The sequence below is a fragment of the Panthera leo genome, chromosome B2 (genome assembly GCF_018350215.1).
Source record: "Panthera leo isolate Ple1 chromosome B2, P.leo_Ple1_pat1.1, whole genome shotgun sequence".
NCBI classification, from domain to species: Eukaryota; Metazoa; Chordata; class Mammalia; order Carnivora; family Felidae; genus Panthera; species Panthera leo.
Window position 1 is genome coordinate 94,112,517 of NC_056683.1, and position 14,872 is coordinate 94,127,388.

At 33.9% G+C, this 14,872-nt stretch overlaps 1 protein-coding gene across 1 annotated transcript in view; it reads left to right on the top strand.

The window, feature by feature from the left end:
* Window positions 1-14,872, top strand: part of LIN28B (lin-28 homolog B) — a 111,946-nt gene that overhangs the window by 76,421 nt on the left and 20,653 nt on the right. The window lies entirely within an intron of this gene.

Genomic DNA, 14,872 nt, shown 5'->3' on the forward strand with positions numbered 1-14,872 from the left:
TGATTTGTGAAGTCTCTTTTCTTATATAGTGATCTCTTCTATATAATAATTCTAGTATGTATGTTTCAGGACTCTCTAATTATGCATAGTTTGTCCTGCCTCTTCTTCCACCAGTTGTTTTAATTTTTATATGTTTGTAATACATTTTTGTACCTAGAAAGCAAATCTCCCTTTACTACCATTTTAAAATATTCTTGTAGCTACACTCACTTATTTTTCTGGATGAATTTAAAAATCGCTTTGTCAGGTCTTCTCATCAATATCAAAAGAATTCCATTGGTATTTTGATAGAAATTCAAGTTATTTTATTCATGGAATTTCTATGGTACAGTAATCCCAGTTTTATAGTTGATAAATCTGAGTACAGTACTATAGGTAGAAATTTATGAAGCCATAAATCTAATCATATTTGTAAGCTATTACTTCATATAGCATGATCTATTTTTTCATGCTCTTAAGAGTTGAATTAATGTAGTCATTGCAAATTATTTTAACAACAACAGTTTTTAGTTTCTATCCTTATTTATTAAAGAATTTATCTCTGGTATTTAATATCTTATAAGTAGGTAATAAGCAAAATTTAGATCTATGATATATTAGAAAAGTATTGTCAAGGAAGGGAAAAATAATGCTACAGGTATATGTATTTTGAATAGTCTAAAAGTTAGACTCATAAGAGTAGTAATAGAAAAAGCAAATAAATAATCTCATCACAGACTGAGAATTATAGGAATACCTGAAGGAACTGTTTGTCTATTCTGTGTATATTTTATATCGGTGGGCCTATTTAATTCTCAAAAACTCTAAATGTGCTTTTTAAAAATTATATTTTCTTTAAAAATTAAAAAAACTGTTATGTCTGCATGCACTTGGACAAGGCTAAAAAACTACCCATTTTTGGGCTCAGGAAGGAAGTGTCTGATGTTCTGTAGTGCATGGCCAGGCTGCTTTTGAAAGTCCAGTTGGTGGAGTGCTGAGCAAAAGCTGGCCAGAACTCAGAACTATAAACCTGATCGTGTCTTTTTTGTCAAATGAGCAATATATGATGTACAATCTAATGCCACTTTTAAAATATATATGTGTATATGTGTGTGTATACATGTATATTTTTCTGTTTTCTGAAATGGCGTTTTTATAGTTAGTAATTTTAATTGATATTAACTGAAGTGTTTTAAAATTACTTTATATTTTATATTGTCAGGCCAGTTATAGACCTCATTAATTTTCTTAATTTTTTTCTTGTTTAAGTCACATCACCAAAATACCTAAGCAATGTTGATTTTGGCACTTCATTTTATTAGGAAATTAAAGGCATGCTATAAAATATTTAAGACTATTTTACAAATGATGCTGTAAAAGGTATATGAGGTTCACTGAGGCTAAGTAAATATACCTAAGAGAAAATCAAGTGTAGTTGTATTGGAAAGTTGCTGAGAGAGTAAATCTTAAAAGTTCTTAGCACAAGAAAAAAGCTCTGAAACTATGTATGGTGACAAATGTTAACTAGACTTGTAGTGATCATTTTGCAATATATACACAAATATTGAATCATTATTTTGTATGCTTGAAGCTAATATTATTTATGTCAATTATACCTCAATTAAAAAAAAAAAGGAAAAGTGCATTTATTAACAAATAAAAGAAATAGGTATCCAGAGGACACCAAGTCGTAATTGAATTGTTAAGGAATGTTGTGTTCTAGCTCTGTTCCGTTCTCCCAAAGGAGTTTTTTAAAGTTTCAAAGAAGTATTTGTATTAAAAAACAAAACAAAACAAAACAGTAGGCCATGAGACCTATGATCTGAGGTTTTTCTTGACATGTGAAATCCATGAGGACAGGATCTCTTCCTTATTTATCATTGTATATCTAGCTCCAAACACCTAGTGTGGTACATAATAAGTCCTCAGTAAATTTTTCTTGAATGAAGTAGCTGTGACCTTGGGCAATTATCTTTCCCTGTGCCTCAGTTTTCTCATCTGTACAATCATTAATTCCACCAACTTTTGTTGCTTACCCATTGTGTGCCAAACACTGTTCCAGGCAATGAGCATATAGCAGAAAATGAGACCTATAAGGATTTTGCCATTCTGGAGCAAACATTTTAGAGCATGAGCCAGAAAGACAAACATACACAAATAAATGCATAATGTAAAGGCAGGTAGTAGTAACTGCTGTGAAGAAAAATATAGCAGGGTGAGGTGCCAGAGGTTAACTATAGGACCACTTAGGTCAAGTGGTCAGGAAATGCCTGTGGAGTTGCCATCTGAGCAGAGACCTGAATAAAGAGATAGAGCAAGCTTTGTATAGTTCTGGAGAATGATTTCTATTCAAAAGGATGGACCTATGTATGCAAAGACTCTAAGGCAGTAATGAATTTAGCTTGTTTGGAGGGGCTGTAGGCTGGTAGGTATGGAATTAAGCAACTAATGGGAGAAGTGCAAGATGAGGGTTGAGAAATTGTCAGGGGCTGGATTGTATGTAGCCATAGAGGCCATGTTCTTTATGAAGTTTGAAAAACACACCTTGGTGAGGAAAGAGCAGAAGCAGAAAGACCAGTTCGGAGGCTGTTACAATAATGCAGACAGGTGAGAGGTGATAATGGCTGGGACAGGGAGGTGGACTTGGGAAGAAGTTGTTGATTCAAGACATAATTTGAATGGGCCAACAAGAACTTCTGTTTGACTGGCTTTCTAGCCCGAGGGAAAGAAAAGGATTAGGGTGACTCCCAATTTCTGGTGTGAGCAGTTGGGTACAGTTTACTGAGGTGAGGTTGGGGGTAGGCAAAGTTGGAGAGTCAGGAGCACTGTTTTGGACATACTACTTTTGAGCTGTCTCTAGAGCAGAGATGTCAAATGCGTATTTGTTTTTGGTACCCAAATGGGTATTTGAAGTTTAAAGTAATGGTAGGGACTAGAAATCTAAATTTGGGAGCTATCAATGTACTGACAATATTAAAGGCCATGGGGATAGATGAGAGCACTTTGAGGACAGAAAAATTTAGAAGATTAAAAGGTACAGCAAGGAAAGAGTGGGTAGAAGGGAGGAAAATGAGGAGAGTGATTCCTTGAAAGCCTTGTCTGAAAGATAGAGTGATTAACTGTGTTGACTACACTGCTGAGAAGACCAGATAAAAAAAAGCAGCCATTTGGTTTGGCAGGATTGAGTGGTGACTTTAATAAAGGGGTGTTTCTAGTGCTTATAGGCGAGAGAGTAAGCTTAGATGACTACTTCCTTATTTAGCAAGAAAAGTGACTTTAATATTCATTTTTTTTTATATTCTATGCAGTCTTTTATTCTTAACTTGAGGGGAAAAGGAGAGATTGAAATCAAAACAAAGTATTATCATTTAAAAGGTCACTGGATTAGATGACTTTTCCAAATCCATCTTTCAGGTTTTTGGTGTTAATATTTAAATTTTCTCAAATCATGTATGTTGTATACATAATACTTCATTTAAAAAATAGTAGCTCAGGGCACCTGGATGGTTCAGTCAGTTGGGCTTCTGACTTCAGCTGAGGTCATGATCTCACGGTTCGTGAGTTCAAGCCCTGTATTAGGCTCTTTGTTGACATCTCAGAGCCTGAAGCCTGCTTTGGATTCTATGTCTCCCTCTCTCTCTGCCTCTCCTCCCCCCCTCAAAAATAAACAAACATTAAAAAACATAAAAAATAAAAAATAGTAGCTCTGTTTTGTATGCTCACAATACCCAGCCATCTTAAGTTAGCATATATTCCTATTTAGCGTGTATTCCTATTTATAAACACATTCCTTTCTCTAACCCCCAGTTTGTATGCAGCTAGCTGATTACAAATGTATATTCTTTTTACATGAAGGATGGCATTCTATAACATACTCTTTTGCCCTTGCTTCTTTTTCAGTTTGTTTTTTAAACAAACTTTTCCAGGCAATACATAAACATTATATAAAACCTAGAGATATACACAAGGTGAAAAAGGGAAAAGATCATACTCTTTTATCAGAGTACCAACATGAAAACTTTCATATGTAGTTTTCTATCTGTGTGTGTGTTTGCATAAGTATGTGTTTGCCAAAATGTACAGTTCTTTTATAAAAAAAAAAACTTTTTTTTATTTGGTGTAATAACTTAAATATTTTTAGTACTACTTCTGCCTTTGATTCTTTTCCATCAAACCATAATACATAGAATACTGGAAGGCCTAGGAACCTTATGCAAATGTGTAGGCTATGCTTCAAAAAGTTTTTGCTTCTTAACTTTATAAATTAGTAGTAGTAGTAGTATCCATCATTGTTGCTTACATGCTTACCAGACTGTATATTCACTACTCTTCCATCTCTGATCTTCATCCTGCAATCATTTTCTTTTTCCCCAATATATATCTTCTCAAATTTTCTGTAAAAACATGTGTTTGTGGCAAATTCTGTTGTTTTTATCTGAATAACTCTTGACTCTACTCTTGTTCCAAAAAGCTAGTTTCACAGGATATGCATTTCTAGTTAACAGATATTTTCTCTTAAGTATTTCAAGATTTTATTATGATCCTTGGCTTCCAGTTTAAGATCCTTGTTTGCAGTTTAATATGTATGCCATCAGTTTAATTCTTTTTTTCTTTTCAAGTGATTTTTTCTATCTAGCTCCTTGTAAAATCTTTTTGTCCATTTTTATTTATCCTTCTTGGTATATATAATAACCCCTCTCTATATGTATGTTCAAGTTTTTTTATCCCTTCTTGAAAATTTTCAGCTATCATCTCTTCAAATAATGTCTCTCTTTTATTTTCTCTAGTCTCTTTCTCTCTGTTTCTCTCTTTCTCTCTCTTTGGTTCTCTCTCTCTCTTTCTCTCTCTCTCTCACAGCCACACATACATATATGTATATGATGTATGTTGGACATTCTTGCTGTATAGTAATACAGCAACCTTTTTAACCTTTCATGTTTTTAATCTTATCAGTCTATTCTATTTCATGTAATTTCTTTAGATTTATTTTCCAGTTTACTAATCCTACCTTTAGCTGTATCTAAGTTGCTATTTAGTAATTCCACTGAGTTTTAAATCCCAACAATATCATTTTAATATCTAATAGTTGTATGGAATTTCATATTTTCAAATGTGCCTCAGTATTTTGCTGGTCTCTGGTTGGTTATTCATTTTTTTTTCTTCATCTTTTATTTCTGTAAAACCTTTGTCTCTGTTTTATGGTTTGTTTTTGAATATCAAATAAAGGTTTTGGAAGTCTGAATCCATAGTTTGTTGTTTCTGCTGATCCTTACCTCATGGTAGTTTATTTCTTAGTGTCTTGTGATCTTTGATTATGAGCTTATACATATTTGATTATAGTCTATGGAAATAGTGCTGTTCTAAATTGAGAAAACTTTCCTTTTGAAGGAATTGCCTGGAACTGGGGGTTTCCATAGCACTAATATCAAGGATCCCTGTAACTAATATGAAGGATCTCTGACTTGATGTGGAAGTGAGTTTAGATGCTGCTGCCACCATGACACAGTCTAGTCACTTGTTACAGTACTAATATTGCCATTCACCATTGGGACACCCCTGCCTCTCCTGTTTCTTCTTGTTCACTGCTCCTTCCTCTAATTTTGTCTCTAGGTTTATTTGAGGGGCTAATGCCCTTATTTTTTGCAACCCAGCAATGCGTGAAAATGTATGTTTTAGGTACCTGGTGTTCTTTAGGTGCCTGATTGGTCATACTGTTGTACGCAGAAGTTCCTACCTAATGTTCTCTTCAGCTACTTCTGGCCTGCTTTTTAAGTTATTGAGTTTTTAGTTTCGATTACTTATTTCTTCTAATTCTAGGTATTTTATTAATTTTTTTTAAAAAATCTGCTTGGTGATGTCTTAGAGTCTTTGTCTCCTGACCATATTTTCAAGCCCTTGTTGCTATTTCTTTAAATCAATGTTTCTCAACCAGCATGGTACCATCACAAAGAAGGTGTTTGGAAATTTGTGGGGGAGATTTTGGTCATTTCCCCTACAAATGATGATCAGTGTTAGGAAAGGATAGTTACTGTTGTGTAGGAATGCTAGATAATTTCAGTGTATGACACAGTATCACAAAACTCACACATTGTCCTGTCTACATTTTAACTTTTGAATATTCATGGCAGCACTCATATTGGTGAAAAACTTGTTTAGAAATATCTGAGCATCAAACTATATTCTATTTTACATTTAAGTACAAATACTTTTTGGTCTGTTCTAATATACATACTAAATTTTTTCTCCAAAATTGTTTACCATTCAGAAAATCATGTCACTAATAGCTATGCCACTGTTAGTATTTAAGTGACCAATATAGCACATCAGTAGCAGTGTGCATTTGTAGTTGGCATATGTAAATATGTTGCAGAGCAGATTTGAGACTTCTTTTAACAGATTTACATGCAAATATTGTCAAGTTAGCATATACCATGAGCAAGACCTGTTTTAAAATACTCCATATTACTAAAAATACTTCATATTATTGCCATTTTACATGTTTTTATTTTATAATTGAAGTAATTTTTACATAATGAAATGCACATCAGAAATGTATAATTTTATGAGTTTTGATAAAATATACATCCATATAACAAATACAACCATCAGTATATAGAATATTTTTATCCTTCCATGAAGTACTGTGTTCCTCTTTCCAGTAAGTCTATGCTTTCTATATGTAACTACTCTTGATTTCTGTCCCCATTGATTGCTTTTGCTTGAACCTAACCTACATTGAATTAATAATGCAATATAGTTTTATGTCTTGTTTTATAAAACATTTGATTATGAGATTAATGTAGTGTATATTATTAAGTCATATTAATTTTAGTTAGAATATAGTTTTTATATGAATTTACCACAATTTATATATTCCTTTACCTGTTGATAGACATTTGGCTCATTAACTGTGTATTGTTATGAGTTAAGGGGCCATTAACATTCTTATAAAAGTCTTTATGGACATGTATTTTTATTTCTCTTGAGTAATTACATAAAAATGGAATTGCTGAATGTTAGAGTAGTTTTTGAAATTTTGTAAGAAACAACCAGTTGTTTTAAAACAAATGTTTATGAGTACAGTTTGTTCCACATCCTTTTTAGTATTTAAAATTTCAGTGTTTTTAGTCTTCCTACTTATTTTTATAGCAAGTAGTATCTCGTTTTGGTTTTAATTTTCATTCCCATAATAATGAATGAACATTTTTTCATGCACTTTAAGCCATTTGTATTTCTTCTTTTGCCTGTTTGTTTTTTAAATTGAGTAGCTGTTTTATTTTTTATTTTATTTAATTTTAATTTAATTTAATTTAATTTATTTATTTTTGGCAACTTTCAAATTAAGGCTTTAGTAGAGAGAAATAATACAGACAGAAATAAAGGGGCTGGGTAGAATCAGTTCAAACAATATGTATTTATGCATGTACTTTTTTTTTCAGTTTTTATCTGTGACTATCTTAATTTCTACTTCATCTTTTTTTTTCATTGAGTAGCTGTTTTATAACTGAATTATGAGAATTCTTTATTCTAGATACAATTTCATTGACAGATAACATACTGAGAATATTTTCTCTGAGCTTTATCTTTTTCCTCTTCATACCAGTCTTTTGATGAGCAAAAGCTTTTTAATTTTAGTATAGTCTAATTTCTCAATTTTTTGATGGTGCTTGGTATATTCTAAGAAATGTTTGCCTACTTCAAGGTTATGAAGATTCTCGTATCATCTTTTAAAAGTTCTGTAGTTTTACTTTTTATGTTTACAACTGTGCTTATAAATTAATTTATTTTGGTATGTGGTATTAAGTAGAGGATGAGGTTTATTTTTCCTCCATAAGTTTATCTAATTTTTCCAGTGCCTTTTTGATGAAGTCTTTCTTTGTTTCATTCATTTGCCTTGGCATCTTTGTTGAAAGTCAGTTGGCCATATAAGGTGGCATGTTTATGGATTCTTTCTCTTATATTTAAATACCTTGTCTCTCATAACACCAGTACCACACTGTCTTATTTATTGTGTCTCAGCTGGGGGTGATATTGCACTATAGGGGTATTTGGCAATGTCTGGAGACATCTTTGGTTGTTACAACTGACGGAGGGGTATTGCTACCAGCATCTAGCAAGTAGAGACTAGAGATATTGCTAAAAATCTTATAATGCAGGTGGCAGCCTCTACAAGAATTATCGAGCCTAAAATGTCATAGTGCAGAGATTGAAAAACCCTACTGTAGCTTTACATTAAGTCTTGAAATCGTGTAATATCAGTCCTCCAACTGATTCAAAATTGCCTTGGATATTCAAGTTCCTTTGCATTTTTATATAAATTATAAATGAACTTGTCAACTGGAGATTTGATTGGGGTTGCATTTAACCTATAGAATAATTTGGTGAGAATTTCCTTCTTAACGATTTTGAGTCTTCATATTTGTTAACCTGATATGTAACTATTTATTTAGGTTTTTTCTTTTTCTTGGCAATATTTTGTCGTTTTTAGTATAAAAAGTCTTCCGTACCTTTTAAAAATGTGTTCTTGAGTATTTATTTGGATGCTATAATATATAATCTTTTTTTTTTCTTAATCTTGAGAGAGAGTATGCACCGAGGATGTGAGAGTGGGAGAGGGGCCAAGGGAAGGGGGCAGAAGGAAAGGGGCAGATGGAGAGGGAGAGAGAGAATCTTAAGCAGGCTCACATGAAGCCCACCTCAGGGCTGCAGGGCTCGATCTCACGACTGGGAGATCATGACCTGAACTGAAATCAAGAGTTGGATGCTTAACCCACTGAGCCACCCAGGTGCCCCTGTATATAATCTTTTAAAATTTTGTTGATTGTTTGCTGCTAGTATATAAAATATAGTTGATTTCTTGACTACTATATTTACCTGTTAATTCTATTATCTTCTGTAGATCCTTTATGACTTTACATGTTAACAATCATGTTTGAAAATAAAGATAGTTTTCCTTCTCCTTTTCCATCTTTATGCCTTTTATTTCTTTCCTTTCTTTATTGTTTTGGCCTGCACTGGCTAGGGACCTCAGTAACATATTATTTAGAAATGGTAAGAGGGGATATCCTTGCCTCCACAGTCTTTAGGGGAAGGTAATCAGTATTTCACTATTTTTATGATGGTAGTCCTTTGTCAGGTTAAGGAAGTTTTCTTCTATTTCTAATTTCTGAGAGTTTACAATCATGAATGAGTGTTGGATTTTGTCAAATGCTTTTCTCTGGAGATACTGAAAGGACCAGATGATTTTATCTCCTTTTATTCTATTAATATGGTGAATTAATTGACTTTTCTGGTGGTAATACCAACCATTATGTATTTATGGGATAAACACCAGTTGGTAATAATACATAATTCTTTTTTTATATCGCTGGAATCTTTTTGCAAATATTTTACTAATGATTTGCGTGTTCGTGTTCATGCAGGATACTGGTGCATAGTTTTATTTTCTTACATTTGTCAAGTTTTGGTATTAGATTATTTAGATCTTATTAATAATTTCTGTCTTCATACTGACAAAGGTTTTGTAAGATTGTATCATTTGTTTAACTTTTTTTTTTCTTTAAATGTTGGATAGAATTTACCAGTGAAAGCACTGGACTTGAAGCTTTCTTTGTGATTTTTTTTTTTTTTTTTTTTTTACAAATTCAGTTTCTTCTTTTTTTTTTTTTTTTTTTTTTAATTTTTTTTTTTTTTTTTTAACGTTTATTTACTTTTGAGACAGAGAGAGATAGAGCATGAACGGGGGAGGGTCAGAGAGAGGGAGACATAGAATCTGAAACAGGCTCCAGGCTCTGAGCTGTCAGCACAGAGCCCGAAGTGGGGCTCGAACTCACGGACCGTGAGATCATGACCTGAGCCGAAGTCGGCCGCTTAACCGACTGAGCCACCCAGGCGCCCCACAAATTCAGTTTCTTTAATAGATGAAAGGTATTATAGACATCTCCAGGGAAACAGAACCAGTGTAATCTATACTAAAATTTAAGGGTGCGTGGGTGGCTTCATCAGTTACGTTTTTTATTTTGGCTCAAGTCATGATGTCATGGTTTGTGAGATTAAGCCCCGAGTCTGGCTCTGCACAGACATCAAGGAACATGCTTAGAATTCTTTCTCTCTCTGTGCCCCTCCCCTACTCACCCTAGCACATATTGTATAGTATAGTATATTATGTTATAGTGTATACACTACATATGTGCTATATATATTATTATGTAATTGGCTTATGCTGTTGTGGAGATGGCAAGTTCAGATTTGCAGGGCAGGCCAGGAGGCTGGAGACTTGGGGAAGAGTTGATGTTGTAGCTTAAATCCAAAGGCAGTCTGCAGGCAGAATTCTTTTCCTCAGGAACCTCAGTCTTTTTCCCTTAAGACCTTCAACTGATTGGATCAGTCCCATCCACATTATGAAGGACAATCTGCTTTACACAAAGTCTCTTGAACTAAATGTTAGTCACATCTAAAAATGGCCTTCACAGAAACATCTAGACTGCTGTTTGACTAAGAACTGGATACCATGTCCTAGCCAGGTTGACACATAACATTAACCATCTTAGAAGGCAATTCAAGGGTGCTTAGGTAGCTCACTCGGTTAAGCATCCCACTCTTGATTTTGGCTTAGGTCATGATCTAACAGTTTGTGGGTTCAAGCCCTGCATGAGACTCTGTGCTGACAGTGAGGAGCCTGCTTGGGATTCTCTCTCTTCCTCTCTGTCTCTCTCTGCCCCTCCCTCACTTGCTATCTCTCGCTCTCAAAATAAATAAACATTTTAAAAAATAAAAAGGCAATTCAGGTTTTGTTTTCTTATGTTGTGTTTTTTCAAAGAATCGTCCTTTTTTATCTAAGTTGTGAAATGTTTTTTGCATAAAATTATTTATTTATAATATTAGTTTATATCCTTTTAATATCTGTAAGACACATAGTAATTTTCCTTCTTTCATCCCTGATATTGATAATTTGTTTCTTGGTCAGTCTTATTAGGAGTTCATTAATTTTATTTATCTTTTTAAGTTAACTTTTGGCTTTGTTGTTTCTGTATTGTTTGTTTTCTATGTCATTGATATCTACTCAGTTATTTAATTCATATGACTTACTTTAGGTTTATTTTGCTCTTTTTCTAGAAAGCTTCTTAAGGTAAAAATTTAGATTATTGACTTTTTAAACTTTTCTAATTTAAACATTTAAAGCCTTAAACTTCCCTCTGGGTGCTGCTTTAACTGCATTGCAGAAATTTCAACGTATTTTGTTTTCAATTCATTCCTGTTATGATTTCTTCTTTGATCTGTGTTATTTAAAAATGTGTCATATAATATCTAAAATATTTTGGATTTTCTGTATGTCTTATTTATTTCTAAATTTAATTACATTGAAACCAGAAAACATATTTTATAGAATTTCAGTATTTGAAATTCATGGAGACTTCTTTTATGTGCATTATGCTATTGTGGACAATGTTCACTGTGCACCTGAAAACAATGCATATTCTGTATATATTGAGTGCACTCATCTATAATGTCTTTTAGTAATAGTGTTGCTGAAATCTTCTATAGGTTTACTGATATGTGTGTCTACATGTTGTATCAATTACTGAGAAAGGGATGTTAAAATCCAACTGTAATTGTGAGTTTCTCTCTTTCCTTTGAGTTCTGACAGTATTTGCTTCCTGTTCTGAAACTCTGTTGGTTAGCAGATAAGTTGCATTCACAGTGGGAATATTATGCTTCCTGATGGATTGACCCTCCATGTTTACAAAATTTCCCGCTTCTTCTATATATATTTCATCTTGAAGTATCTTTTGTCTGATACTAATATAGCAGCACCAACTTTCTTATGATTATCATGTGCAGGGAGTACTTTATGTTTCCTTGTAATTCCAACATATTTATGACTCTATATATAGTGTGTCTCCTATAGTCAGGATATAATTAGATCTTTTTTTTTTTTAATCAAACCTGACAATCTCTACTTTTTAATTGGGGAACTGAGTCTATTTGTATTTAATTATTGATACATTTAGATACAGAGCCTACCACTTTGCTATTTGTTTTCTGTTTTTCTCATTCCCCCCCCCCATTCTTTGTTTTCTGCCTTCTTATTGGTTAATGATGTTTCATGTGCTATAAAATGTAAGAACCTAACAAAAGTATAATTTCATTTACCCCAGGGTCATCTTTTGTCACTATTGCATTGTACATTTACTTCAACATAACTTACAGATCCCACGAGTTAGTGTTATTAATTTTGCTTCACCTTGGTATGTATCTTAGAAGTAGTTAAGAGTGGAAAATAGCATTTTATGTTGACGTACATATCACCCATGTCTAGTCCTCTTTACTTCTTTTTGTAGATGGAAGTTTCTGTGTGGTAACATTTCCCTTGAGCCCGAAGAAATTTTGTTTTTATAGCATTTCTTCTTGTGGAAGGCTGCTGGCCACGGGTTCTCTCAGATATCTTTATTTCACCCTCATTTTTGGAAGGCGGATGTGAGATCACCACTGTACCACCAGTGTGCTATCTTACCCACATTTTTGATGGATATTTTTGATAGGTTCAGAATTTTCAATTGAAAGGGGTATTTTTGTTTAGTTTTTGTTTGTTTGTTTGTTTGTTTGTTTTTACTACTTTGAAGATGTTGTTCATTTATCACCTGGCCTCCATTATTTCTGAGAAGACATTAAATGTCATTAATTTCTTTGTTCCATGTTGTATATTTTTACCCCATCATCTCTTCTCCTTCTGAGACTCTAATTCATTTTTAACACACCATTTCCTATCACCCCACCGTCACAGAGGCTCTGTTCATATTTTTTTCCTTTATTTTGTCTGTAATCAGTTTGAGTTATGTTTTTTGTAATCTGTCTTTAAATTTATGGACTCTTGTTCTGCAGTTTCCATGATGCTGTTATCTAATCAGTGCAATTTTCATTTTAGATATAGCTTTCTGTTCTAGAATTTTCAGTTGGCTTATTTTTATAGTGTTTAGTTTTTCCTGCCAAGATTCCCCATTTTTCACTCATCATGTCCTTCTCTTTTATGTAGTTGAACATATTTATCATAGCTGTTTTGAACTCTTCTATTTCTAACATTTGGATCTTTTCAGGGTTTTTTCTGTTGAAGACTACTTTTTTCCTTGAACGTGGGTTGTGTTTTCCTGTTTTTTTACATGTGTAATAAGTTTTTGTACTGTATGCAGAGTATTGGGGCTGATAAGTTGTAGGGAGTCTGGGTTATTATCTACTTTACAATGCATTGAGTGTTATCTGGCAGGCAGTTGAATTACTGGTAGATATTTATTCTTCCAGCCTTGTTTTTATTCTAGGTTAGTGTAAATCCATTTTGATTTAAGGTTCAGCCCTTCCTCTAGGGCATGGTCCTTAATTTCTAGGGCATGAGCTTATTGGGTTCTCAACTGAATGCCCAAGGTGCTGGGTTTAGAGTCCAGCATGGCCTCTCCACTTTAGTGGGTAGAACTCTGTAACTGTCAGTACCATGCGACCTTGGGTAGACAACAAACAACAGCCTCTGTCTGCTATGCTTTGTGGTCTCACTCTGTGTATGGCAGTAGGAGGTGCTTTTTTACATAGCCCTCTTCTGCCTAGAAGTCTGTGCCATGAATTCCAACTGCTTCATAAACCATGAGCTCAGATCTATATCTCTTGGGCTCACCGACACCACCATGCTGTGCTTAGGTTCCATCTCCTTGACCCTTTGTCCTGAAAGCCTACACAGGCCGAAAGTGGGTCAGACATGGCACTTAACTTTAAATGTTTTCCTTCTGTAAAACATCACAGTTTTCCACTGACTGTTGTCCCATCCACTGCCTGCCTCATATATCTTTTCCAGTTTAATAGTTGCTTACTGAAGAGCAAGTCTAGTAACGATAAGTCTGTCATGGTCAGAAGCATACTAAACCTATGTATTCTTAATTTTTTTATATAATATGGAGGTGAAATATCTATATTGAAAAATTACAGGGTCACCTGGGTAGCTCAGTCAGTTAAGCATCTGACTCTTGATTTTGGCTCAGGTCATGTTCTCACAGTCATGAGATTGAACCCCATGTGAGGCTCCGTGCTGAACATGGAGCCTGCTTAGGATTCCCCCCCTCCCGCCCCTCCCTCACTCATGCTCTCTCTGAAAATAAATGAATAAATATTGTTAAAAAAACAAAAATTGCAGGTAGAAATTATTTATTTGTGGGTTACAAGTTGTTTTTTCAGCCTTACTGTGACACTGTTTCCAGAAACGATTGCTTCATAATGTCTTTTTTATATTTTGTTTTCCAATCTCATCAGCTGTTTTTCTCATCACCTGTTAAAAGATATGGTCTCCAAAGTTTTTTTGTATGTGTGTATGTATATGTATTTATTTATTTATTTTGAGAGAGAGTATGAGCAACTGAGGGACAGAGAGAGACTCCCAAACAGGTTCCATGCTGTCAGTGCATACAGGGGCTCAATCTCATGAGCTGTGAAATCATGACCTGAGCTGAAACCAAGAGTCGACGCTCAACTGACTGAGCCACCCAGGTGCCCCTCCATGGTCTTTTTTTATATGCTTGATAATTCCATTTATATCTCAGCCTGTGGTAAAAATAAAAGGTACATGGTATGTTTTCTACTGTACTTCATCACTCCCATCTACTATGTTACAACATGGGAAATTAATAAGACACTACACTTATAAGTGAGGTCTGGATCATTTGAAGAATGTTGTATTTTCTTATTTTTAGATGGTCAGTGTTTATGTTTTGACGTATTATGCTACTTTAATTAAGGTGCCTTTCCTTTTTCTTAGTGTATGTTGGTATACTCACACTAATTTTTATTCTAGTATTTCCTTGTACCTCTTCTTTTTTATTGTCATGTATTTGTATGGAATGGCTTTTCTTACATCCAA